Raw genomic sequence first — 24823 nt, 5'->3', positions numbered from 1 at the left:
TAAGTTGACAAAGCCCTTGGTACGCGTGAACTTAGTAGGCCCACAGGTCATCCTCCGAAACGGTGCGCCCCAGATGTCAGGGGGAGGAATCATTTTTTGGGCGGCCAAAGCTAGAATATCCGAGATTGAAGAAGAAGCACGACACCCGTTGGATAGACATCCAACGGCCACTGCTGCTAGAACCGTGTGTTGACAATAATAAGTTGACAAAGCCTTGCATACGCGTCAACTTCTTTTTTTAGGGGGCGCATCAACTTAGTAGGCCCACAAGTGTGTGGCAGAGAACTTATAGCCCATTTGCGATTTGTAAGAATGTACATCCCATTTTTGAATTCTAATATAATTTACTACAACCCATTTACAGTTTGTTAAAACTACAACCCATTTTCTAGCCAGGACAACGATTAATAATTTCAACCAACCATTCAAGATTTATTCAAAAAAACCAACCATTCAAGACAGAATTCAATAAAATTTCCCACATTTTGATGGGATCCGAAATTTTTTATCCTGAAATTTCTAGTCAGATTAAATATAAATTTGTATTACATAAAAATCCAACGAAACATTATGCGTGCAACAATTAAAAATTAAGATTTTCAAAATCCACAAATAATATTTTATAAACTAATTTCGTGTTTGGTGCATTTTTTATAGTTAATGCCCAGTTTTTATAATTACATCCCATTTATTATTTTTTAAAGCCCGTTTTCTGTTAAGCCTAATGCATCCCATCAGATCTTTATACCAAAAATACCAAAAATATTATATCTATCAGATCTCACTCTCGTAAGTGACCGTGAAGGGACTGACAACCCCTAATCGCGTTGGTTGCGAGTAGCTATCTCTTTGTGTAGGTACGAGGGACTTGAGCGTGGTCTCCTACTGGATTGATACCTTGGTTCTCAAAAATTGAGGGAAATACTTACGCTACTCTGCTGCATCATCCCTTACTCTTCAGGGAAAACCAACGCAATCTCAAGACATAGCAAGAAGGATTTCTGGCACCGTTGCCGGGGAATCTACGCAAAAAGTCAACATACCAAGTACCCATCACAATCCCTATCTCTCACATTACATTATTTGCCATTTGCCTCTCATTTTCCTCTCCCCCCAATTCACCCTTGCCGTTTTATTCGCCCTCTCTCTCTCCCTATCCTCCCTCTCTATTTTCCTTTTTTTGCCCGCTTGCCTTTTTGTTTGCTCGTGTGTTAGATTGCTTGTTTGTCGCGATGGCTCAAGATACTACCAAACTTTGCAATCAAACACAAGGCCTGGCATTACATAGATAATATTCAGAACAAACTATCAAATATCTTACATAAGTCAACATTCATGTGACTATGCATCTTAGCGGAGTAAATATTTACTTCTGAACTGAAGACAAGAATAGGAAAAAACGATCGACGTTGCTCACAGCAAAGGGCGCCCCACTCAAAAATATCAAATGCTTGTCTTCTGGCTAACATCAATGAGAAAAAATTGACAAGGTTTTCCAATTCCAATATATTAAACTAATGTCAACTTTGACAAGCTTTTCCCATTCAAAATGTAATGCCTATGATTGTGGAACGACAGGGTTTGTCATCAGTTTGTCATCTGATAGTCCGGTGGCTCAAGGTGATGACGAATGATTAGAGAACCATTCGATGTATTGTGCATGATGAAGTATTATGGAGGACATGAACCATCTAAACATTTTGTGCAGTTTCACTAAAATCAAGTTGAGCATCCCTATGGATTTCGTATTTATATGCTGCCAGAAAACAAAGACACATCAGCACACACATCAATATTGGCCCTAGTGTCAACCCACCAATCGGTGGACTAACAAACTGAAAGTACGGTAAACAGATTACCATACCCAGATGCCCCATCATTGTTGCTTAGAGTGACATTGACAGACTTGGAGTCATGTCCTGGCTTCTTGGTACTTTCTTGGGCAACTTGTTTGCCCAGTGTTCCTCTGAACCACAAGTAGAGCAGCCATCTCTCTTTTTGTCTTTCTTCTTACCCTTCTTAATGGCCGACGCTGGCAACACCATTCAAACATATAGTCCGGTGGCTCAAGGTGACGATGAATGATTAGAGAACCATTTGATGTATTGTGCATGATGAAGTATTATGGAGGACAGAAACCATCCAGACATTTTGTGCAGTTCCATTAAAATCAAGCTGAGCATCCCTGTGGATATTGTATTTATATGCTGCAAGAAAACAAAGACACATCAGCACACACATGAATATTGGCCCCAGTGTCAACCCACCAATCGGTGGACTAACAAACTGAAAGTACGGTAAATAGATTACCATACCCAGATGCCCCATCATTGTTGCTTAGAATGACATTGACAGATTTGGAGTCCTGTCCTGGCTTCCTGTACTTGTTTGGGCACTTTTTGCCCAGTGCACTCAATGTGCTGTAGAGTTTCCTATGCTCTCTGCAGACTAGTCATGTCACCAGCATCTACTAATACTCTGTAAAGCTTCTCGATCATTCCTTGTGTAATGTAGTGCAAACAGTGACTGCTTCTTTCTGCAAAGTGGTAAGACCAACTAGACCCACTAATGGAGCAGTTTGCCTTAGACACATTGGCTCCTTTTGTGCAGTTCAACTAAAATCAAAGTCGGAATAAAACTGAGCTTTAATTTTGATATCCCTCTAAGCAACAATAGGTATAAGGGAAACAATTACTGAGAAATAAAGGTTGATGACTTGTACTCCCAGAAGAAAAACATCTACTAATCTACCTTATCTTAATGGGAAACAAAGAAGGAGAGTAGCAATTCTCAATCAGTGTGATTCATTCTTATTAACTGAGACATTATCTTAACAATGCCTTGTTTCAACATGTATAAAGAACGACAAAGCAAAAAGTATCATTCCTAAAACAATGTGATTGATTCATTTTAACAGATACATTATCTTAACAATACCTTGGTTAAACATGTAGAAAGAACTACAAAGCAGGATAGTACCATTTGTAAAACACTGTAACTGATATATAATAACAGAGACATTATCTGAACAATACATTTCTTAAACATGTACGCCGGCCGATCCCTAACAGAAATGGTACTCCTGCCGATCCCTAACACCATGTGCTTCCATCTACTTATAAAGGGGGCGATGCAGAGTTTGTTGTCACAAAGCAACAAGCATCATGTCTGGGTTGGTACCATTTTTGTTCACTACTTAATGGGAAAAGAGAGCAATACAATAGCTTCAATTCAACATTTATTCAAAACAGTACCAATACAAGTAGCACAACATCTCAAAACACACTACATGATCATGTGGATGGGACATGGGACATGCCAGCACCATGTGCGTCCACACGTATAAATGGGTGATGCAGAATATGTAGCCAAGCAGCATATCTGCGTTGGTCCCATATTTGTCCTCTTTGAAACTATTTCCTATGTGAGGGTAGCAAATCTAGTCCTGCACAAACTACCCGACCCCCAGTTTCTTTCCCTTTTCAACAATGAGTTCGGTTCCTAACAGATGTGTGTACTGGGTTACCCCCTTTTTCCCTTTTCGACCAACAAAGCGGCTGGATAGCTAGTCTATACTACTTTCCCTCCCTCCTTTCCTCATTGAACCACGTCCTAGATTCATGCTCCACCCCACCACACCCTTCTTTCCTCTTCGAACCAAGACCTAGATTCGACTACAAAATCGAAAAAGATCCGCATGCAGCTAGACCAATGACGGTTTCAAAGAAACTTATACCTTTGGGTCGTCGAGATGTGGCAAGGCGTGCGACGGGAGGTCGGATCTGCCCACACTACATACGGAAGCGAGGAAGAAGGGGTCGGTGGCCCTCCGGCACAGGCGCTGGGTGAAAGAGAAAAGCGCAGCCGGCAGTGGATTGCCTCCCTCACTGAAGGCGATAGAGTGAACGCTGCACCTCTGATACGTCCATTTTGCATCATGCTTTTATATCGATATTTATCGCAATATGGACTGTTGTTTCACTTTATGTCACAATACTTATGGCTATTTTCTCTTATTTTACAAGGTTTACATAAGGAGGGAGAATGCCGGCAGCTGGAATTCTGGTCTGCAAAAGGAGAAAATATTAGAGACCTATTCTGCGCAACTCCAAAAGTCCTGAAACTCCACGGAACGTCTTAAAAGAAATAAAGAAAAATCCACACCAAAGATGAAGGCCAGGGGGCCCACACCCCGCTCATGAGGGTGGGGGGCGCGCCCCCTACCTCGTGGGCCCCCTGGTGGCTCTCAGACACCCATCTTCTCCTATATGACGTCTTTCGATGAGCAAAAAATAAGAAGGAACTTTTCGAGACGAGACTCCGCCGCCATGAGGCAGAACCTTGCCGGATCCAATCTAGAGCTCCGGCAGAGCTGTTCTGCCGGGGAAACTTCCCTCCGGGAGGGGGAAATCATCACCAATGCTCCTCTCATCGGGAGAGGGCAATCTCCATCAACATCTTCACCAGCACCATCTCATCTCCAAACCCTAGTCCATCTCTTGTATTCAATTCTTGTCTCAAAGTCCGGGATTGGTGCTAGTAGGTTGCTAGTAGTGGTGATTACTCCTTGTAGTTGATGCTAGTTGGTTTATTTGGTGGAAGATCATATGTTCAGATCCTATATGCATATTATTACCCATCTGATTATGAACATGAATATGCTTTGTGAGTAATTACGTTCGTTCCTGAGGACAAGGGAGAAGTCTTGCTATGAGTAGTCATGTGAATTTGGTATTCGTTTGATATTTTGATAAGATGTATGTTTTCTAGCCTCTAGTGGTGTTATGTGAACGTCGACTACATAACACTTCACCATTATTTGGGCCTATAGGAAGGCATTGGGAAGTAATAAGTAGATGATGGGTTGCTAGAGTGACAGAAGCTTAAACCCTAGTTTATGCGTTGCTTCGTAAGGGGCTGATTTGGATCCATATGTTTCATGCTATGGTTAGGTTTACCTTAATACTTTTGTTGTAGTTGCGGATGCTTGCAATAGAGGTTAATCATAAGTGGGATTCTTGTTCAAGTAAGAACAACACCCAAGCACCGGTCCACCCACATATCAAATTATCAAAGTATCGAACGCGAATCATATGAACATGGTGAAAACTAGCTTGACGATATTCCCATGTGTCCTCGGGAGCGCTTTTCCTATTATAAGAGTTTGTTACGGCTTGCCTTTGCTACAAAATGAGTGGGCCACATTGCTGCACTTTACTTACTTTTGTTACTTGTTGCTCGTTACAATCTATCTTATCACAAAACTATCTTTTACCACTTATTTCAGTACTTGTAGAGAATACCTTGCTGAAAACCGCTTATCATTTCCTTCTGCTCCTCGTTGGGTTCAACACTCTTACTTATCGAAAGGACTACGATAGATCCCCTATACTAGTGGGTCATCAACCTCCTCCCCTTCCCGATGCAACGGGATCCGGACGCCACCTTTGCCAGCTATGAGGGGGTGAGAGAGACAGAGGCCACATCACAGTCTTGTTTAGATTTGTATGTATAGCAAACCCTAGCATAGGAACGCTGAGCCTCCAGCGTGTATGTATATATGTAGTGCGGCGAGAGTGTGGAGAGTGCAAACCCTAGCGAACAAGCGTTGAGGCTCCAACTTATATATATATATATATATATATATATATATATATATATATATATATATATATATACTGTAGTACGGACTGAGCTCCGGTGCCTTAACTGCACCTGCTTTTGGCTGTATGACAGGTGGGCCAGCCACATTTTGGGCCGACCTGTCATAAACCCAAAGGCAGGTGCACTAAAGTCAATGAAGCTACGGCCATATAGTACTTGTGTATACGACTAATATATAGTGGAGTGGTTTTCTTATTCTCTCCATAACAATTGTTTTAAATTGTGTAAGTATGAAACGAAACTATTTATTTAACGTACCAGTGAAGAAAACTACTACTCCCTCTGTTCCTAAATATTTGTCTTTCTAGAGATTTCAACAAATGACTCCATATGGAGCAAAATGAGTGAATCTACACTGTAAAAAATGTGTATATACATCCGTATGTGGTAGTCCATTTCAAACCACTTGAAAGACAAATATTTAGGAACGGAGGGAGTACTTCCAATGAACTAACGATCCACACGTACTAGTCGCACTTCCTGTCCTTCACATGCGGTACACTACCTTCCCTTAAGTGAACAACCACACATGCACCAAATTATTGGAAACGTGTGAGAGTGTGTACAAATAAAGAATTTTAATTTCAATTATCGGAAAGGTTTGAGAGTATGTACAGTTTGCCCTCTCTAATAATTATGGTTTGTTGTGTTCGGCCTAAACTTGGTCAAACTTTACAAAGTTTGACTTCAGTCAAATCTAATATGCGGAGTAAATAAAAATGGAGGGCTACTACGTCCATCCGGGATTTTAGTCCACACCATTTTTTTAAGCAAAGTTAATAGCTGGACAAATAAAATTACAGGGGAGCTGGAGAAAAAGTTGTGAGAAGGCTTAGAAATCAATGCAATACTTATGCTCTTAGTACCAACATCGATCCTTCTTCGAGGAAACATTTGGTTCATAGCCAATTGTGTGACAAAATTGCACCAACGTGAAAGACGACTGCGTCTCCAACGCAACCAAGGTGAATTGACGAAGAATGTCATCTTTGTGGGTTACAAGCAAAGAGCATTGATGGAAGACAGCTTGTTTTTCACTGAAAATCAACCAGCTTCACCAGCTGACGCAACCATGAGGCGCAACCATGAGCATCAATAGGTCATTGTGGTGATGCATCTTCCATTTGGCATCAAATTTGGGTGAGGCACCTATGAAGTTCAACAAATCCTCACCGTGGTATGTTTCTTCTCAGTAATCAAGCTCGAGGAAGGAAGAACCACGTGGCAGAGGACAGTGAGGCAGAACAACAATGGCCATCCAATTTTGTGTAGTTCCACTAAAATTGAGGAAGACATGCCCGGGTATGGAGATATGCATCGCTGTTTCCAAAAATATAAAAAAGTGATGTAGTGTTGTTACTTTGTTTTACAAGATTAACAACGACATCTCAATTTTCAATAAGAATTATGAAAAGTACACCAACAAACAGAGGCATCATGATTATCTTGATGGGAACTAAACCAGGATACCCGAGAAAAAAACATTTCCTCATTTAACCAGTGATAGTATTAGATTAGCAACAACAATAGGAGCATATGGACAATGACCGCACAACCACCATGTACTTTTTGTCGAAACAACATGTATACCTCCACCGAGGCATAAATCAGGACAAATTTTCAAGTAGCATTTCCTCTATAATAGTAGGTGATGTTGGACCATCCAACGAACCCTAGCTACTATACATGGGGAGCTGGGGAGTAGTCGCATAGAAGAAAACCCGCATGCAGCGACCTGGGGAGCTGGACCAGTACAAGAAGTTATACCTCAGGTGGGCGAGATGTCGCTTAGGTGGGCGGGCAGGATATGCCCAAACGACGGCAGCGAACAAGGGCGCACAGGACCTTCATCCGCGCCAGCGCCGGCTCCAAGAGGACGGTGCGCATCGGCTTCCTCCATCACAGACGGTGACAGCGTCAATGCTGCACCTCCTCACCTCCCGCAGCGGACGGGATTCGGCCGGATCTGTGACCACAGGCGAGGAGAGAGATAGTGTGGACATTGTCATCTTGTTTTGATATGGAGAGGGTGAGAGAGCGAGATGCGAGAAACTCTATCAAAGAAGAGGCTATAATGGAGTAAAAAAATCTCTCCATAGCAGTGGCTTTAAATAGAATACGCGCGTTCCCGAAAAAAGAAACGAAAACTGGCGGACAATTTTTAACGTACCAAGAAAGAAAACTTGATCAAAAACATGCCCCCGCTTCCAGGTCGTGAGAATCGTCGCGCACACACACATAGACATAGACATGCATATCCGTGTTCACGTAAAATTCCATTTCCATCTCCATCTCCAATCATATTTGTCCAACTGGCACATTATTTACGTTATTAATTATATATGCGGCAATATTAACGTACAACATCTCTTGTTTGCAGGCGTCCGGACCGCTTGCACGGCTGCTCCTGACCAACCCGAACCCTCTTCATCACCCGCGCGTGCTTCCCGCCCGGAACGGCCAGTGCCGCATTCATGCCCGGCCAGAGCGGACGCGATCTCTCACTAGCGCCGGCATTGAAGCGCCACGCCGGCTGAGAGAGCATCGCCCGCGCCGCTTCCTGGTGCACGCGACTGCTCCACGTTCAAAGGTCACAATAGCCGGCCACAACATGCATGTAAAAAGTTCTTGGGAGAACGTGCTACAGCTAGCTGCCCTCCCCCAACTCGTCAATCTCTTCCAGTAGTAGTAGTAGTACTCCATGGCGCGATCCATCGACAAGTGGGTGGGAAAGTTATCGTATACTCGGTTTGTGGTGAGTGGCATGCCGAGCGACCGTGTGGGGTCGAGCCATGGAGGAGGGTGAGACACGAACGCGACAGGCGTGATTTAAAGAGCAATGCTACATGCACAGGCAAGTTTTTACGGGATTCACGGGGTGGTTTAGCTGGCTGGTTTTCAATGGATAGAAATAAGGTAAGGGGCCAACTCCCACTTAAAATCAGGGGGGAGAGAAGATTAGTTGTGAATGACCCCATAAAAGATCCCTGTAAAAGCGCGTGAGTTTGGAATTTTCGTGATTTAAACGTTGGTTTTGCTCGATGGCGCGATCCAACAAAACAAAACGTCGGTTTCTCTCCGTTTCCATTTTTTCTCCGGAAAAACGAAAACTTTCCACTCCAATTTCATTCCTACTCCAAGGTTTCCCCATTACAACATTCCATCAAATACAAAGGAAAACTAACACGCATGCTGATGCATCTCACTGAATCATAGATCATAGCCAATATTTACTTCACAACTAAAGACAAAAGTTGTGAGAGCGTGTACGAAAGAAAAACTACTGATGGGGTCACTTTGACTAAAACCCTAAACCCTAAACAGGATTTAATTTCCTGGCCAGGTAGAACCTATCGAAGGAAAGACGGCTGGCACCCTCGGATCATACGATGCTTTTGTGCAGTTCCACTAAAATTGAGCTGAGCATCCATGATGGCAAAGATATTGAAGAAGTGTGATTATAATAATAGTACTTACACTAGTTCACGAGACATAAACTCATCACAAGTAGAAGCCGGTAGAAGTGGAGAAAGATCGACATGGAGATGGAGCTACGTGGGGAGCTGCGGCAGTGGAGCAAGCCGGCTCCAAAAGGAAGATGGAGTACCTGGGACGTCGGGCTATAGCTAGAAGGGCGGTTGGGACACATCATCGGCCCATACCGCGGTGACCCCCGACTAGGACGGACCGACTGTGGATTTTTTTCCCTCGCTGGTGTCAACCGTGTCTACGCAGAACATTGTTCCCTTCCCCCAGCTGCGGGATCAGGCTGGATATGTGACCAGCGGTGTGGCCACCGTCGTTCTATGCTTGTGAAGAGAGCAACCCAAGCAAGCAGGCTTGTAGCTTAGGCTCCTGCTAGTGTATATATAGTGGTTTTCTTTTTCTCTCCATATCAACCATTTTATATTGCGTACGTGTCATTGAAGAGTGAAATGATGGTTGCTTCTTCTGACTAACTTACTGTGTGATTTGACTGCTCCATTAGTGGCCCCTACACGTACTCCCCCTACGTGTATGCGACAGTCACACGTACACATGGACGCAAAAACGCGCGCGACGCCCTAATGCATGCATGTCCGAGCACACGAGGAACACACACGGTCACTCTCAAGTGCTCAACCTACACGTGCATGCACACACACAAACTCATCCAGGTTGAGCTAGTGACCGTATAAACACCGGAAAATGTATATATTGAGCGCATTGAGCATATTATGAAGTCCAATGACCGTATTTTTACAAATATATAGTGATAGACAATGTATTTGTCTCGTTTGAAATTAAGCCATATTAACCGGAGAGGAGGCAGTATGGACTAGCATTACTTTGTTGTGTCCCGTCAACTTGTCGAACGAGGAGAAGCTTGCAGGACAGGAGAAGCTTCCCCGCGGTGGCTCGCAGGACAAGGAGAAACTTTTGACTAATCCAAGCTCTCCCTTGCTCAGGTGGTGGATGTGCAACAGTTAATTCGGTGTCAGATTGCCAGAAGCATACACTATACTAGTACTATTATTGTTCGACTTCCCGGAGAGGGGAACAACCAAGCGCAAAGTTTACTAGTACTAGTACTACTACTATAGTCTATAGAGGTATCTACTATACTAGTACTAGGAACTGGATGGAGGAGCGTCTGCACTCTTATTATATTTTTAAAATGTGATAAAGCAATCTTCAACACATTTGGTTCTCTTTGAGGGTTCTCGCGTGTGATAATGGAAGTTGATTGCATGGAACACTCGCAACAATTCTTGCTTAATTCTGGATCATATCCTGTTACAAATAGGAGCGCTCGGTAATATTTCTTCTTTTTTTTTATTTAGCATGTAAACAGGTCAGAAAACCTTGCTGTGCATCTTTGTGTGAACTGTGCTTGCTGCACTTTGAATGTGGCCAAGAGCTGGCTTGATGAAACACCTCGCTTCCTACTTCTTTTTTGCGGGGTACCTCGCTTCCTAGTGACCAGTGTCTTGGTTGATCGTCCTAAGAATGCTTATATATGAATAAAACTCTCTCATTTACCCGCAAAAAAGATTAAGCCATATTAACCGGAAAGGAGGGAGTATGGACTAGCACTACTTTTTGGTGTATCTCGTCAACTCGCAGAACGAGGAGAAGCTTGCAGGACAAGGTGAAGCTCGTTTACGCCTTTTGACTAATGCAACCTACCCTTGCCCAGGCGGTGGACATGCATCAGTTCATTCGGTGTCAGATTGCTAGAGGCATACACTGTAGTACCGAACATGCGGAGTACCATCATTGTTCGACTTCACGAAGAGGCGAAGAGCCAAGTGCAAGGTTTAGTAGTACGAGTAGTACTACTACTAGAACCGCATGGTGGAGCGTCTATACTCTTATTTTTTTTGTAATCTCTGATAAAGTACACATTTATTCCAGAGAAGGGCGGAAAACGGCAGCCCAACATGTAATGATGATATCGATCAACCATGCTCGAATATATATTGGCCTCCGTGCGAGCCCATCTGTGTGTTCTCGCTCCTCGTCTCTCTCAAGGAATGGAGGGTTGGCCTTTTTGCCATCAATTGAGATCGGTTTGCTCACACTCTGGTCCCACATGTTCGTGATATGCCATCAATTGAGGTGCGTTGACCGACTAGCCATATGCGTACTTGGTTTCGCACCTGCATACTACTCCTCCCTCCGTCATAGTTTACAGGGCGCGCTTCATTATGATGCATTTCTCTCAATGCATTTCCACCACCAGAGAGACTTTAGACGCGTTTGGTTTAATGCTCAATTAATTAGGGCGTGGTAACCGCATTCAAGTCCACAATTTTCTCTCGATGTACTACGGAGTGGAGTAAGTGCACGCATGTGTGTACCCGGGTGGAAGCACTGCATGCATGTGTGTACGCATTATTTCCTCTATTAATAGATGCCTTGCTATAACTACCAATGCTATTTTTCGGGCCGGTCGCTAGTCGCCTTGGTCCCAGTGATTTTTTCTTTTTCTGCAATGCGCTCTATAAATAGTGACGGATGGAGTAGTATGAGCGGATTCAAAGAAGATCATATTGATGGTTGCTTCTTCCGATCAACTTACAGTGGGAAAGGTGGGGCTTATAATTTGACTGCTCATTACTCACTATTAATGTGGCGCAATAACCGGGCTGAGTCTCCCATGCGTGTCACACCCTAGCTAGTCATGCATCAGAGTGTGTGCATCATGTTTAAAATTCCATTTAATTTGAAATGGGGATTTGTGAAACCCTCAGAATCATTTCTGAAAAATGACCCAAATAAAAATTTCTCCAAAAGGGTCCAAGAAAATGCTCATGTTGCTCTCTGAAAATATTGGACAGAGATAAAAAATCAAACCAATATTTTTAAGAGCTCATAGGTATTTATTTTGGGCATTTGGATTTAATGCATAAATATTTGCTTTGGAAATATATTAGTTATATATATTAATATATGTCCAAATATTATGCCATTTATAAAGGAGCTCTGGAATAATATATCTAGCTCCTGCAAAACTTGGCATAAGGTAAATAAATGATTTAATATATTATTTAAATCAAAACAAATGTCAGAAAATTAAAAAACAGAAATAAATAAAAGGGAGGACCTTACCTGGGCCTTTTACCTGGCGCCTCTGGCCCAGCCAGCTGGCCGGCCCAGCCCGCCTCCCTCCTCTGTCGTCTTCGTCCTCGACAGAGGGAGGGGAGTGTGGCCGGCGCGCGCGCGCGCCACCGCGCCATGCCACCTGCTCGCCTGCCTGCCTGCCCCTCCCCTCCTCGTCTCGATGCCCCGGAGGACGCCACGCCCTCCCCTGCTCTCTCTCACTCTCCCTCGGTTCTTCCCCTCCTCTCCCTCGCTCTCTCTCTCACGGCCGAACACCACCATCGCCGCCGTTCGCCATAGCAGCCGTCACCGGCCACCCCTCGCCCCTCCGCTGAGCTCAGGAGCTCCGCCGCGACCCCCTCTTCCTCCCCACCAAGCCAAGCCCCTCTGGAAGCCCTGCATCGCCGCCCACGTCGCTGTTCCCCTCCTCGGCCACCGGAGATCGTCGCCGTCGAATCGAGAGCTACCGGACGTCCCCGAGCCCGCTAACCATCCCTGCAGCTCCGCGGTGAGCCACTGACCCAATTCCCCCTTGCCCCGTCGTCCCTAGCATCCTGTAGTTGCCGTCCCCTTGAGCTCCGAAGCTCGCCGCCGCCGTGCCTCGTCGCCGCCGTGGCTGGAGCCGTTGTAGCTCGAAGCCGAGCACACCATCGTGCTCCACACCTCACCAGGAGCACGTAGCACGCACCAACGCCTCCCCTAGTGCCCTGCATCGCCTAACCCACCGTTGGCCGAACTCCGGCCGCCGCTCACGAGCTCGCCGTCGTCGGTACCGGCCACCACAGGCACGGCCACCACCACCGTTCGACGCGCGGGAGCAAGGGCTCTCCAACGAGCCCAAGCACGGCCTCGCCCGTGCCCTGTAGCGCGTTTCCGCATCGCCCCGCCGTCTCGGGCCTCGCCGGCGTCATGTCGCCGGTGGGTTTGACCCACCTTGACCACGGCAGGACCCCCCCTGTGTCCCTGACAGGTGGGCCCAGCCCTGTTAGCTAATTAGGATTAGCACTAACCGAATTAGTTAAACTAACTACCCCCCCTGACACTGACCAGTGGGCCCCAGCGCCACTAATTCCTAATTAGGATTAAATTAACCCTGTTAAACCCCCCTGTCACTGACGTGTGGACCCCACACGTCAGGTTTGACCCCAGCCAGCCGCAGTTGACCGCTGACGTCATGCTGACGTCATGCTGGCGCAATATTTATATTTCTGGATTTAAATTAAATCAGGAAATTCCAGAATATTATTTAAACTTCAAAAATTCATAACTTTTATTCTGTAACTCCAAATTGGACAAATTATATATGAAAAATGATCAGAAAAATCCAATCTATCCATCTGTACTATTTTCATGCATGATCAAACAAGTTAAATTGATGTTTTAAGCAGAACAAGGAAAAGCACTTTAAAAGGCCATGTTTGAGTTTGAAATTTGAATCTTTGATTCAAATTGGTTCAAACCCTTCTGGTTTTAGTTGCATTAGCCCAACACACTCATATTGCCATGTTTCATGCATGCATCATATTGTTGCACATTGTTTGGTGATGGTTGTGTATCGGTGTCCTTTGCGACAGGTTCTGCCTCCGAGGAGTACCGTGATTACCCTAACGAAGAACCGTATCAGTGCATCGAACCATCAGGCAAGCAACCAACCATTTGATCATATCGATACAATCCCATGTTCTCGCTCCTGCTCTCTTTTACTGCATTAAGACAACGCGTTTCAAACTGCTGTGTGCTACGGTAGTTGAACCCATTTCCTCTGCATGACTTGTCATTGCCACAGTAACTAGATGAAACCCACTAGCATGTGTAGGAGTTGATTGAGCCATATGTATGTGTTGTTCCTACCTTGCTATGCCTGCTATGCTTAGAGTCGCGTCAGGTCTGGTTCATCTGGGTGATGGGCTAGACTGAAATGTTTATGTCGGTAATGAGAGTGGTGTGGTGAACACGATTTGGTAAAGGTATCGATGAGAGGCCATGTAGGAGTACATGGTGGGTTGTTTCATTGAAGCCGACCTTAAGCACTGAGATCTGTATGTGTGATTTAAGAATCAGCTACTACCATGCATTGGGCCCGAAACCAATGGACCCTCTCGGCTTCTTATTCACCCTAGTTCTCCGTCCAGGAGTTGCAAGTAGTTTCTGGTGTTTGTAGCCTACTGGAGGCCGTGGACAGCGCTGACCGTAGGGGTGGGCTGTGATGCGGTAGGTACGTGGCCGGGTGTACCGAATACCCGTTAGGTATCTCGGAAACCCTGTTCACATCGTTCGGGGCCGTATGGGAAACCTCGGCCGGACTCCCTGTGGATGGAACCTGGATAGGCGATAAACCTGGACTGGAGGCTTAGGTGATTAGGTAGGTCGTGGCCGACACCCACGTTGGGCTTCCGCTTGAAGGTTGCCGAGTACATGTCGTGTAAACGACGGTAAGTGGTGAGAGCGTGTATGAAGAAGTACACCCCTGCAGGGTTATCATAATCTATTCGAATAGCCGCGTCCGCGGTAAAGGACTACTTGGTTGCCTATACAGTTCATAGACAAGTAAATGGAAACTACTAAAAGCCTCAAGATAAGTGTGAGTGCCGAGGATGGCTCTTCTGTAGGAAGACGGAGGCGGATCCTCGGTAGTGTATTGAATTGGTGAGTAGTGGACTCATGTGCGCAAAACCATTTCAAGTTGAAGTATCATAGGATAGTCTAGCCAAGAGTCAAAGCTGGCTTGCTGCAATAACTCCACCAACCCTTCTTAATAATATGCATGTATGTAGGATCTGATGTAAGTCTTGCTGAGTACCCTTGTACTCATGTTGCTATAATTTATGGAAACTACTAAAAGCCTCAAGATAAGTGTGAGTGCCGAGGATGGCTCTTCCGTAGGAAGACGGAGGCGGATCCTCGGTAGTGTATTGAATTGGTGAGTAGTGGACTCGTGTGCGCAAAACCATTTCAAGTTGAAGTATCGTAGGATAGTCTAGCCAAGAGTCAAAGCTGGCTTGCTGCAATAACTCCACCAACCCTTCTTGATAATATGCATGTATGTAGGATCTGATGTAAGTCTTGCTGAGTACCCTTGTACTCATGTTGCTATAATTTACATTTTTACAGAAGACGCTGCAACCCCTTCTGACGGGTTCTATGTAGACATTGACATCAACGAGTATGCTAAAGGCCTAGGTGGTGACCCTGAGCTTGTGAAGGACCACGTAGTATAGCTAGGCTTTCCAAGCCTCTTTTATTTTACTAGTTGTCTGTACTCAGACAATGTACTTCCGCTGCTGGTTTGTATGACTGTATGACTTGAATGCTGGGTCGTGTGACCCGTATCTTTGTGTATGCTATGTATGGCTCCCTGAGCCTTAAATAAAGTACTTGTGTCGTAGAGTCATGTTGTGATGCTTCGTTGTATTTGCACATATCGAGCATATTGTGTGTATGATTGAAATGCTTGGTATGTGTGGGATCTGACTACCTAGTTGTTTATCTTTAGTAGCCTCTCTTACCGGGAAATGTCTCCTAGTGTTACCGCTGAGCCATGGTAGCTTGCTACTGCTCTGGAACACTTAGGCTGGCTGGCATGTGTCCTTCTTCGTTCCTGTGTCTGTCCCTTCGGGGAAATGTCACGCATTGAGTACCGGAGTCCTGTTAGCCCGCTACAGCCCGGTTTACCGGAGTCCTGCTAGCCCAGTGCTACAGCCCGGACCCACTTGCTGATGACCGACACGTTCGAAGCTGGGTCATGGATGCCTGTCCCTGTAAGTCTGTGCCACTTTGGGTTTATGACTAGTCATGTCAGCCCGGGCTCTTTATCATATGGATGCTAGCGACACTATCATATACGTGAGCCAAAATGCGCAAACGGTCCCGGGCAAAGGTAAGGCGACACCCGTGGGGATACCGTGCGTGAGGCCGCAAAGTGATATGAGGTGTTACCGGCTAGATCGATGTGACATCGAGTCGGGGTCCTGACAGCGTTGGCATCAGAGCCGGACTGCCTGTAGGTTCTCCAAGCCAAACTGGTCGATGTTGAGTCTAGAAATTCTTTAGTTATATGTAGGGGAATTGTTTGTGGGTTGGAACGTAAGGCTCTTTTTACTCCTTTATCTTATGACATTCTGATCTGAGTCAGTCCATTCTTCCACCGGGGGTTAAGGAATTAGGATCTATTCTCTCTATCAGGATCACGTGTTACTAATCAGTAGTACCTTATAGGTATGATGGATACAAGCCTAGTTCAGTTCTTTTACCACATTATGTTGCTAGGATGGTCTCAGAACTTTGATATGATGATGTTGAGTGTGTACGAAATCCTTTGTCAAATGTCTCAAAATCCTTCTTGAGCATTTACAGCTGTTATGCTGCCGAAATTTTGCTAGAAATTCTAATGCCTTTGCATTATGATTGTGCTTTCAGATGGCCACTCGCGACCTCAATCAAGTGGTTCGCCTGACTCGATGCCTAGATGTACCCGGCCATACTGCCAAGTTGGTCAGGGTAATGACTGAGGCTGGATACCGCTGGTATCCTGAGTACACGATCGAAGAGCAATTTCGGGACTTCAATCAAAGCCAGTATCTCTGCACTGTCAGGATATTTCCATCTTATCCTGGATCCACCGAGCCCCTTCACTGCTCCTATGGACTCGGGGTTACTATTGAGATGGCTGTGCAGGATGCCGCCTACTCTATGATGACCATTATGCGAGTCAGATCTGGTCTATTTCGGGACTCTGATTTCCGGTATATGCCAGGATCACTTCCGGGAGCACAAGGGTATCTCCAGGCTATCTATGCTGACCCCACCCAGGAGGATTCACGGACTCGCACCACTGCTGAGATGCTCGAGGATAAGGACCGTGAAAATCGGGCCTTGAGGTTAGAGCTCTTCAATACCCGTGCTGACCACTGGGCCACTTTGACTCGGTTCGCACCGGCGGTGCAAGCTGGATATTCAGATATGCGCGATCTCTATCCTGTGAGATCTGCTCTGCCAGACGTGATGGGTTGGCGTGATGTAGGAGGCATCACCCCACCTCGCGGTCCCCGCAGGCCACCGTCTGTTGGTCCAAGGCCTCATCCTAGCCCCTATGGTCCACAAGCTCCGCGAGATCGTCTGTTTCCGGATGATCATGTTGAGCTTCCAGGCTATGGAGGTGACTTCTACGAGGACTACTACAGATTGGTCTGAGTTAGTGGTAGTATCACTAGTTCACACTAGCTGTGTCGTCTATCGTCCCGCGTGACTCGTGGGATATGACCTAGTTTGTACTCTTTCCGGAGGTGTAGAAAAATAATGTATAGGAGCTTGGAATGCCTCCGATGAGATGTAATCCTCTTTTCACCGTAATAGTACCTTGTTTGGTCTTGTACTAAACCCTGTATGGTGTGTATGACGATGGAATAAAGAAGCAGTTTCTGTATTTACCATGTCATATGGATGATCATCTTGCATTTCGAGTTATTCCTTACATTTTATATCCTATGTCGGAATTTTATCATCCTGACTAAATCATTGTCTTGTTTACCTAGGGTGGTCAACACGTGCACTAACCCTGCTCCTCAAGAGCAGGCCGAAGGCAGTGAAGTCGGGGATGCAAATCTGCCTCATCCTCCTTCCCTAGCCGAGGTTATGATGGAAGCTGAGAGAAACAAGCGGGAGACCAACCATTTGTTGGAGCGTATTGAACAGAACACATCACACCATCAGAGGACTAACGTGGTGTCACTCAATGATTTTATCAAATTACATCCAACCACGTTCCACCACTCCGTCGAGCCTCTCGACGCTGATGACTGGCTTCGCAGTATCTCTCACAAACTGCGTTCCGCGCTGGTAGCGGAGGCTGACAAGGTCACCTTTGCTGCATATCATCTTGAAGGCCCCGCCAGTCTATGGTGGGAGAATTATGGAGCTATGCGCCCAGCGGGCCATGTCACTACTTGGGCTGAGTTCAGTGAGGCTTTCCGTGAACATCACATTCCGGAGGGTCTCATGGACCGTAAACGTGAGGAATTTTGCAGTTTCACCCAAGGCCGACTTTCTGTGGATGCTTACAGCAGGGAGTTTGGTAACCTCGCACGATATGCAACTGAGGAAGTGTCTACTGATGCCAAGAAGCAAGCAAGGTTCCGTAAGGGCCTTAGTCCTGAGCTTCGCCGTGACCTCCGTCTGCATGAGTGCACATCTTTTCAGAAACTTGTCAACAAGGCCATCAGTGCTGAAACTGGTCAGACTGATTATGACGCAACACGCAAGCATGGCCGTGACATGGGTTCCTCATCCGGTGCTGGTCCTCAGAAGCGCCGCGTGTGGGTACCCAACACTGCCCTGCCACCCAGGTTCACACCGAGGCCATCTTTCCAGGCGCCTCGCCCTGTTCAACAGTCTGCACCGGCCAAGCCCTATGGGGGTCCAACTAACAATGCTCCTCCACGTACCAGTTCCGTGACTTGTTTCAAGTGTGGGGAATCTGGTCACTATATGCGTGAGTGTCCCCAGACCAACCCCAACCAGTCTGCTAAAGCTGTTGGCCGTGGCAAGCCGACAGGGAAAGTGTTCCACGCCAAGCCGGCCACCGCTTCACGTGGCCATGTCAACTGTATCTCGGCCGAAGAAGCTCAAGAGGATCCCAACGTCGTTCTCGGTACGCTTCTTGTTAATTGCCACCCGGCATCTGTTCTTTTCGATACAGGAGCCTCTCATTCATTTATATCCGAGAACTATGCTCGTTTGCATAACACCGCATTCTGTGACATGCCATCCACTATGGAAATTTCTACTCCCGGGTCTAGATGGCAGACCTCTAGGGTAAGTTATGGAAATGAAATCCAAGTCGACAGACTTGTTTTTCTTGCATCTTTGATAGCCCTTAAATCTTCAGATATTAATATCATTCTGGGTATGGACTGGATGTCAGCTCATCAAGCCAAAATTGATTGCTTCTCTAGGACTGTTCAACTCACCCATCCTTCGGGGAAGATAGTCAATGTCCTGACCCGAATAGCCAAGCGACAATTATATTCTCTTAACGCCAGCCCTTTGCCAGACCTTGAGGACGTGCCGGTAGTCCGTGACTTCCCGGATGTCTTTCCAGAAGAATTGCCAGGTGTTCCACCTGACAGGGATGTTGAGTTCGTAATAGACCTCATCCCAGGAACCGTGCCGATTGCTAGAAGACCCTATAAGATGGCACCCCTAGAACTAGCCGAGCTTAAGAAACAACTCGATGAGTCCTTGACAAAGGGTTTCATCCGACCTAGCTCATCTCCGTGGGCTTGCCCCGTCCTATTCGTCAAGAAGAAGGATGGTACGGACCGGATGGTTGTAGATTACCGACCTGTCAATTTTGTCACAATCAAGAACAAATATCCGCTCCCCAGGATCAACGACCTTTATGATCAGCTCGCTGGATCCTCAGTCTTCTCTAAGATGGATTTGAGGTTGGGCTACCATCAAATCAAAATCAGAAACGGGGACATTCCTAAAACGGCCTTTGTTACTCGTTATGGCCAGTACGAGTACACCGTCATGTCCTTCGGCTTAACCAACGCTCCAGCCACCTTCTCTCGGTTAATGAACTCAATCTTCATGGAGTATTTGGATAAATTTGTCGTGGTTTACCTCGATGATATACTCATCTACTCCAAGAATGAGGAAGAACATGCCGAACATCTAAGGCTAGTGTTGAAGAAACTTCGAGAGTATCGCCTTTATGCCAAATTTTCTAAATGTGAATTCTGGTTGTCAGAAGTGACCTATCTGGGTCATGTAATATCTGGTAAAGGTATTGCTGTTAACCCTGAGCGAGTTCAAGCCGTCCTTAATTGGACTCCACCTGAATCGGTCAAGCAAGTTCGGAGTTTTCTGGGCTTAGCGAGCTATTGTCGTCGCTTTGTCGAGAACTTCTCCAAGGTTGCTAAACCTCTAACCGAACTCCTCAAGAAAGATAAGAAGTTCGAGTGGACTCCACAATGTGAGCACAGCTTTCAGGAACTGAAAAGACGCCTGACCTCTGCTCCTGTACTGGTACCGCCAGACTTCTCCAAGGACTTTGTTATCTACTGCGACGCCTCGCGACAAGGACTAGGTTGCATTCTCATGCAAGATCGACACGTAATTGCCTACGCTTCATGGCAATTGCACCCACATGAGGAGAATTATCCTACTCATGATCTAGAGCTTGCAGCCGTAGTCTATGCACTTAAGACCTGGCGGCATTACCTCCTCGGTAATCATTGCGAAATATTCACTGATCACCAAAGTCTTAAGTACATCTTCACCCAACCGGATCTGAATCTCAGGCAAAGACGTTGGGTTGAGTTGATCACAGACTTCGACTTAGGAATAACCTACACCCCAGGGAAAGCCAACGTCATGGCTGATGCGCTAAGTCGTAAATCTTATTGTAACAACCTAATGTTACAACAAAGTCAACCGCTTCTCCATGAGGAATTTCGGAAGCTTAACCTTCACATTGTACCTCAAGGTTTTCTTTCCACCTTGGTGGTAAAACCTACCCTTACGGATCAGATTATCAAAGCACAGAAGGTAGATCCGGGAATTTCCCGCATCAAGAGAAACATCCAGAAAGGAGTTGCGAATTGTTTCTCCATTAATGATCAAGGGGTCATATACTTCGGGAATCGACTAGTGGTTCCCAAAGTGAGAAACCTGAGGCGTTTGATCCTTAAGGAAGCTCATGAATCTCCTCTCACCATTCATCCCGGTAGTACTAAGATGTATCAGGACCTACGCCAGAGGTTCTGGTGGACTAGGATGAAGAGAGAAATTGCTCAGTATATTGCTAATTGCGACGTCTGTCGTCGTGTAAAAGCAGAGCATCAACGGCCTGCTGGCACCCTTCAACCCTTAGCTATTCCTGAATGGAAATGGGATAAAATTGGTATGGATTTCATTACCGGTTTTCCCAGGACCAAGAGAGGGAATAATGCTATTTTCGTCGTGGTCGATCGTCTTTCCAAAGTAGCCCATTTCTTACCTGTTCGTGAGAGTATAACCGCTAGCCAGCTGGCAGACTTATACATCTCCCGAATAGTGTCCCTCCATGGTGTTCCTTTGGAAATCAACTCGGATCGAGGAAGTCTTTTCACCTCTCGATTTTGGGAAAGTTTCCAAAATGCTATGGGAACTCGTCTCTCCTTTAGCACCGCCTTCCACCCTCAGTCGAGTGGTCAAGTGGAACGCGTCAACCAAATTCTAGAAGACATGCTTCGAGCCTCTGTTATCTCATTCGGAATGGACTGGGAGAAGTGCCTTCCATTTGCCGAATTCGCTTACAACAATAGCTATCAGTCTAGCTTGGGTAAAGCCCCTTTTGAAGTTCTCTATGGACGACGGTGTCGAACACCCCTTAATTGGTCAGAGACCGGGGAAAGACAATTCTTTGGCCTGGATATGATTCAGGAAGCAGAAGAACAAGTTCACATCGTTCGTGAAAAGTTGAAAACAGCCCAATCTCGTCAAAAGAGTCAATATGACTGAAAACATAAGGCTATGACTTTCGAGGTTGACGAGAAGGCTTATCTTCGGGTCACCCCTCTGAAGGGAACCCATCGTTTCGGTATCAAAGGCAAATTGGCTCCTCGTTACATTGGACCTTTTCGCATTCTCGCCAAACGAGGAGAAGTTGCCTACCAGTTGGAACTACCTCCGCACCTCTCCAGAGTCCACGATGTCTTCCACGTTTCTCAACTCAGGCGTTGCTTCTCGGATCCTATCCGTGGAGTGGACCACGAAACGCTTGATCTTCAAGATAATCTTACATATCGAGAGTACCCCGTTCGTATCCTCGATCAGGCCGAACGTACCACCCGACGTCATAATATCAAGTTTCTCAAAGTACAATGGTCGCACCATTCTGAGGATGAAGCAACTTGGGAAAGGGAGGATCGTCTTCGACTTGAATATCCCGCCTTCTTCCCGGAGGAACCCAAATCTCGGGACGAGATTCTTTTGAGTGGGGGTGAGTTGTCACACCCTAGCTAGTCATGCATCAGAGTGTGTGCATCATGTTTAAAATTCCATTTAATTTGAAATGGGGATTTGTGAAACCCTTAGAATCATTTCTGAAAAATGACCCAAATAAAAATTTCTCCAAAAGGGTCCAAGAAAATGCTCATGTTGCTCTCTGAAAATATTGGACAGAGATAAAAAATCAAACCAATATTTTTAAGAGCTCATAGGTATTTATTTTGGGCATTTGGATTTAATGCATAAATATTTGCTTTGGAAATATATTAGTTATATATATTAATATATGTCCAAATATTATGCCATTTATAAAGGAGCTCTGGAATAATATATCTAGCTCCTGCAAAACTTGGCATAAGGTAAATAAATGATTTAATATATTATTTAAATCAAAACAAATGTCAGAAAATTAAAAAACAGAAATAAATAAAAGGGAGGACCTTACCTGGGCCTTTTACCTGGCGCCTCTGGCCCAGCCAGCTGGCCGGCCCAGCCCGCCTCCCTCCTCTGTCGTCTTCGTCCTCGACAGAGGGAGGGGAGTGTGGCCGGCGCGCGCGCGCGCCACCGCGCCACGCCACCTGCTCGCCTGCCTGCCTGCCCCTCCCCTCCTCGTCTCGATGCCCCGGAGGACGCCACGCCCTCCCCTGCTCTCTCTCACTCTCCCTCGGTTCTTCCCCTCCTCTCCCTCGCTCTCTCTCTCACGGCCGAACACCACCATCGCCGCCGTTCGCCATAGCAGCCGTCACCGGCCACCCCTCGCCCCTCCGCTGAGCTCAGGAGCTCCGCCGCGACCCCCTCTTCCTCCCCACCAAGCCAAGCCCCTCCGGAAGCCCTGCATCGCCGCCCACGTCGCCGTTCCCCTCCTCGGCCACCGGAGATCGTCGCCGTCGAATCGAGAGCTACCGGACGTCCTCGAGCCCGCTAACCATCCCTGCAGCTCCGCGGTGAGCCACTGACCCGATTCCCCCTTGCCCCGTCGTCCCTAGCATCCTGTAGTTGCCGTCCCCTTGAGCTCCGAAGCTCGCCGCTGCCGTGCCTCGTCGCCGCCGTGGCTGGAGCCGTTGTAGCTCGAAGCCGAGCACACCATCGTGCTCCACACCTCACCAGGAGAACGTAGCACGCACCAACGCCTCCCCTAGCGCCCTGCATCGCCTAACCCGCCGTTGGCCGAACTCCGGCCGCCGCTCACGAGCTCGCCGTCGTCGGTACCGGCCACCACAGGCACGGCCACCACCACCGTTCGACGCGCGGGAGCAAGGGCTCTCCAACGAGCCCAAGCACGGCCTCGCCCGTGCCCTGTAGCGCGTTTCCACATCGCGCCGCCGTCTCGGGCCTCGCCGGCGTCATGTCGCCGGTGGGTTTGACCCACCTTGACCACGGCAGGACCCCCCCTGTGTCCCTGACAGGTGGGCCCAGCCCTGTTAGCTAATTAGGATTAGCACTAACCGAATTAGTTAAACTAACTACCCCCCTGACACTGACCAGTGGGCCCCAGCGCCACTAATTCCTAATTAGAATTAAACTAACCCTGTTAAACCCCCCTGTCACTGACGTGTGGACCCCACACGTCAGGTTTGACCCCAGCCAGCCGCAGTTGACCACTGACGTCATGCTGACGTCATGCTGGCGCAATATATATATTTCTGGATTTAATTTAAATCAGGAAATTCCAGAATATTATTTAAACTTCAAAAATTCATAACTTTTATTCTGTAACTCCAAATCAGACAAATTATATATGAAAAATGATCAGAAAAATCCAATCTATCCATCTGTACTATTTTCATGCATAATCAAACAAGTTAAATTGATGTTTAAAGCAGAACAAGGAAAAGCACTTTAAAAGGCCATGCTTGAGTTTGAAATTTGAATCTTTGATTCAAATTGGTTCAAACCCTTCTGGTTTTAGTTGCATTAGCCCAACACACTCATATTGCCATGTTTCATGCATGCATCATATTGTTGCACATTGTTTGGTGATGGTTGTGTATCGGTGTCCTTTGCGACAGGTTCTGCCTCCGAGGAGTACCGTGATTACCCTAACGAAGAACCGTATCAGTGCATCGAACCATCAGGCAAGCAACCAACCATTTGATCATATCGATACAATCCCATGTTCTCGCTCCTGCTCTCTTTTATTGCATTAAGACAACGCGTTTCAAACTGCTGTGTGCTACGGTAGTTGAACCCATTTCCTCTGCATGACCTGTCATTGCCACAGTAACTAGATGAAACCCACTAGCATGTGTAGGAGTTGATTGAGCCATATGTATGTGTTGTTCCTACCTTGCTATGCCTGCTATGCTTAGAGTCGTGTCAGGTCTGGTTCATCTGGGTGATGGGCTAGAGTGAAATGATTATGTCGGTAATGAGAATGGCGTGGTAAACACGATTTGGTAAAGGTATCGATGAGAGGCCATGTAGGAGTACATGGTGGGTTGTTTCATTGAAACCGACCTTAAGCACTGAGATCTGTATGTGTGATTTAAGATACAGCTACTACCATGCATTGGGCCCTGAAATATGACCCCGCTCGACTTCTTATCCACCCTAGTTCTCTGTCCAGGAGTTGCAAGTAGTT

Source organism: Triticum aestivum, chromosome 3A (genome assembly GCF_018294505.1).
Source record: "Triticum aestivum cultivar Chinese Spring chromosome 3A, IWGSC CS RefSeq v2.1, whole genome shotgun sequence".
NCBI lineage: Eukaryota > Viridiplantae > Streptophyta > Magnoliopsida > Poales > Poaceae > Triticum > Triticum aestivum.
This window is presented reverse-complemented; position numbering follows the sequence as displayed.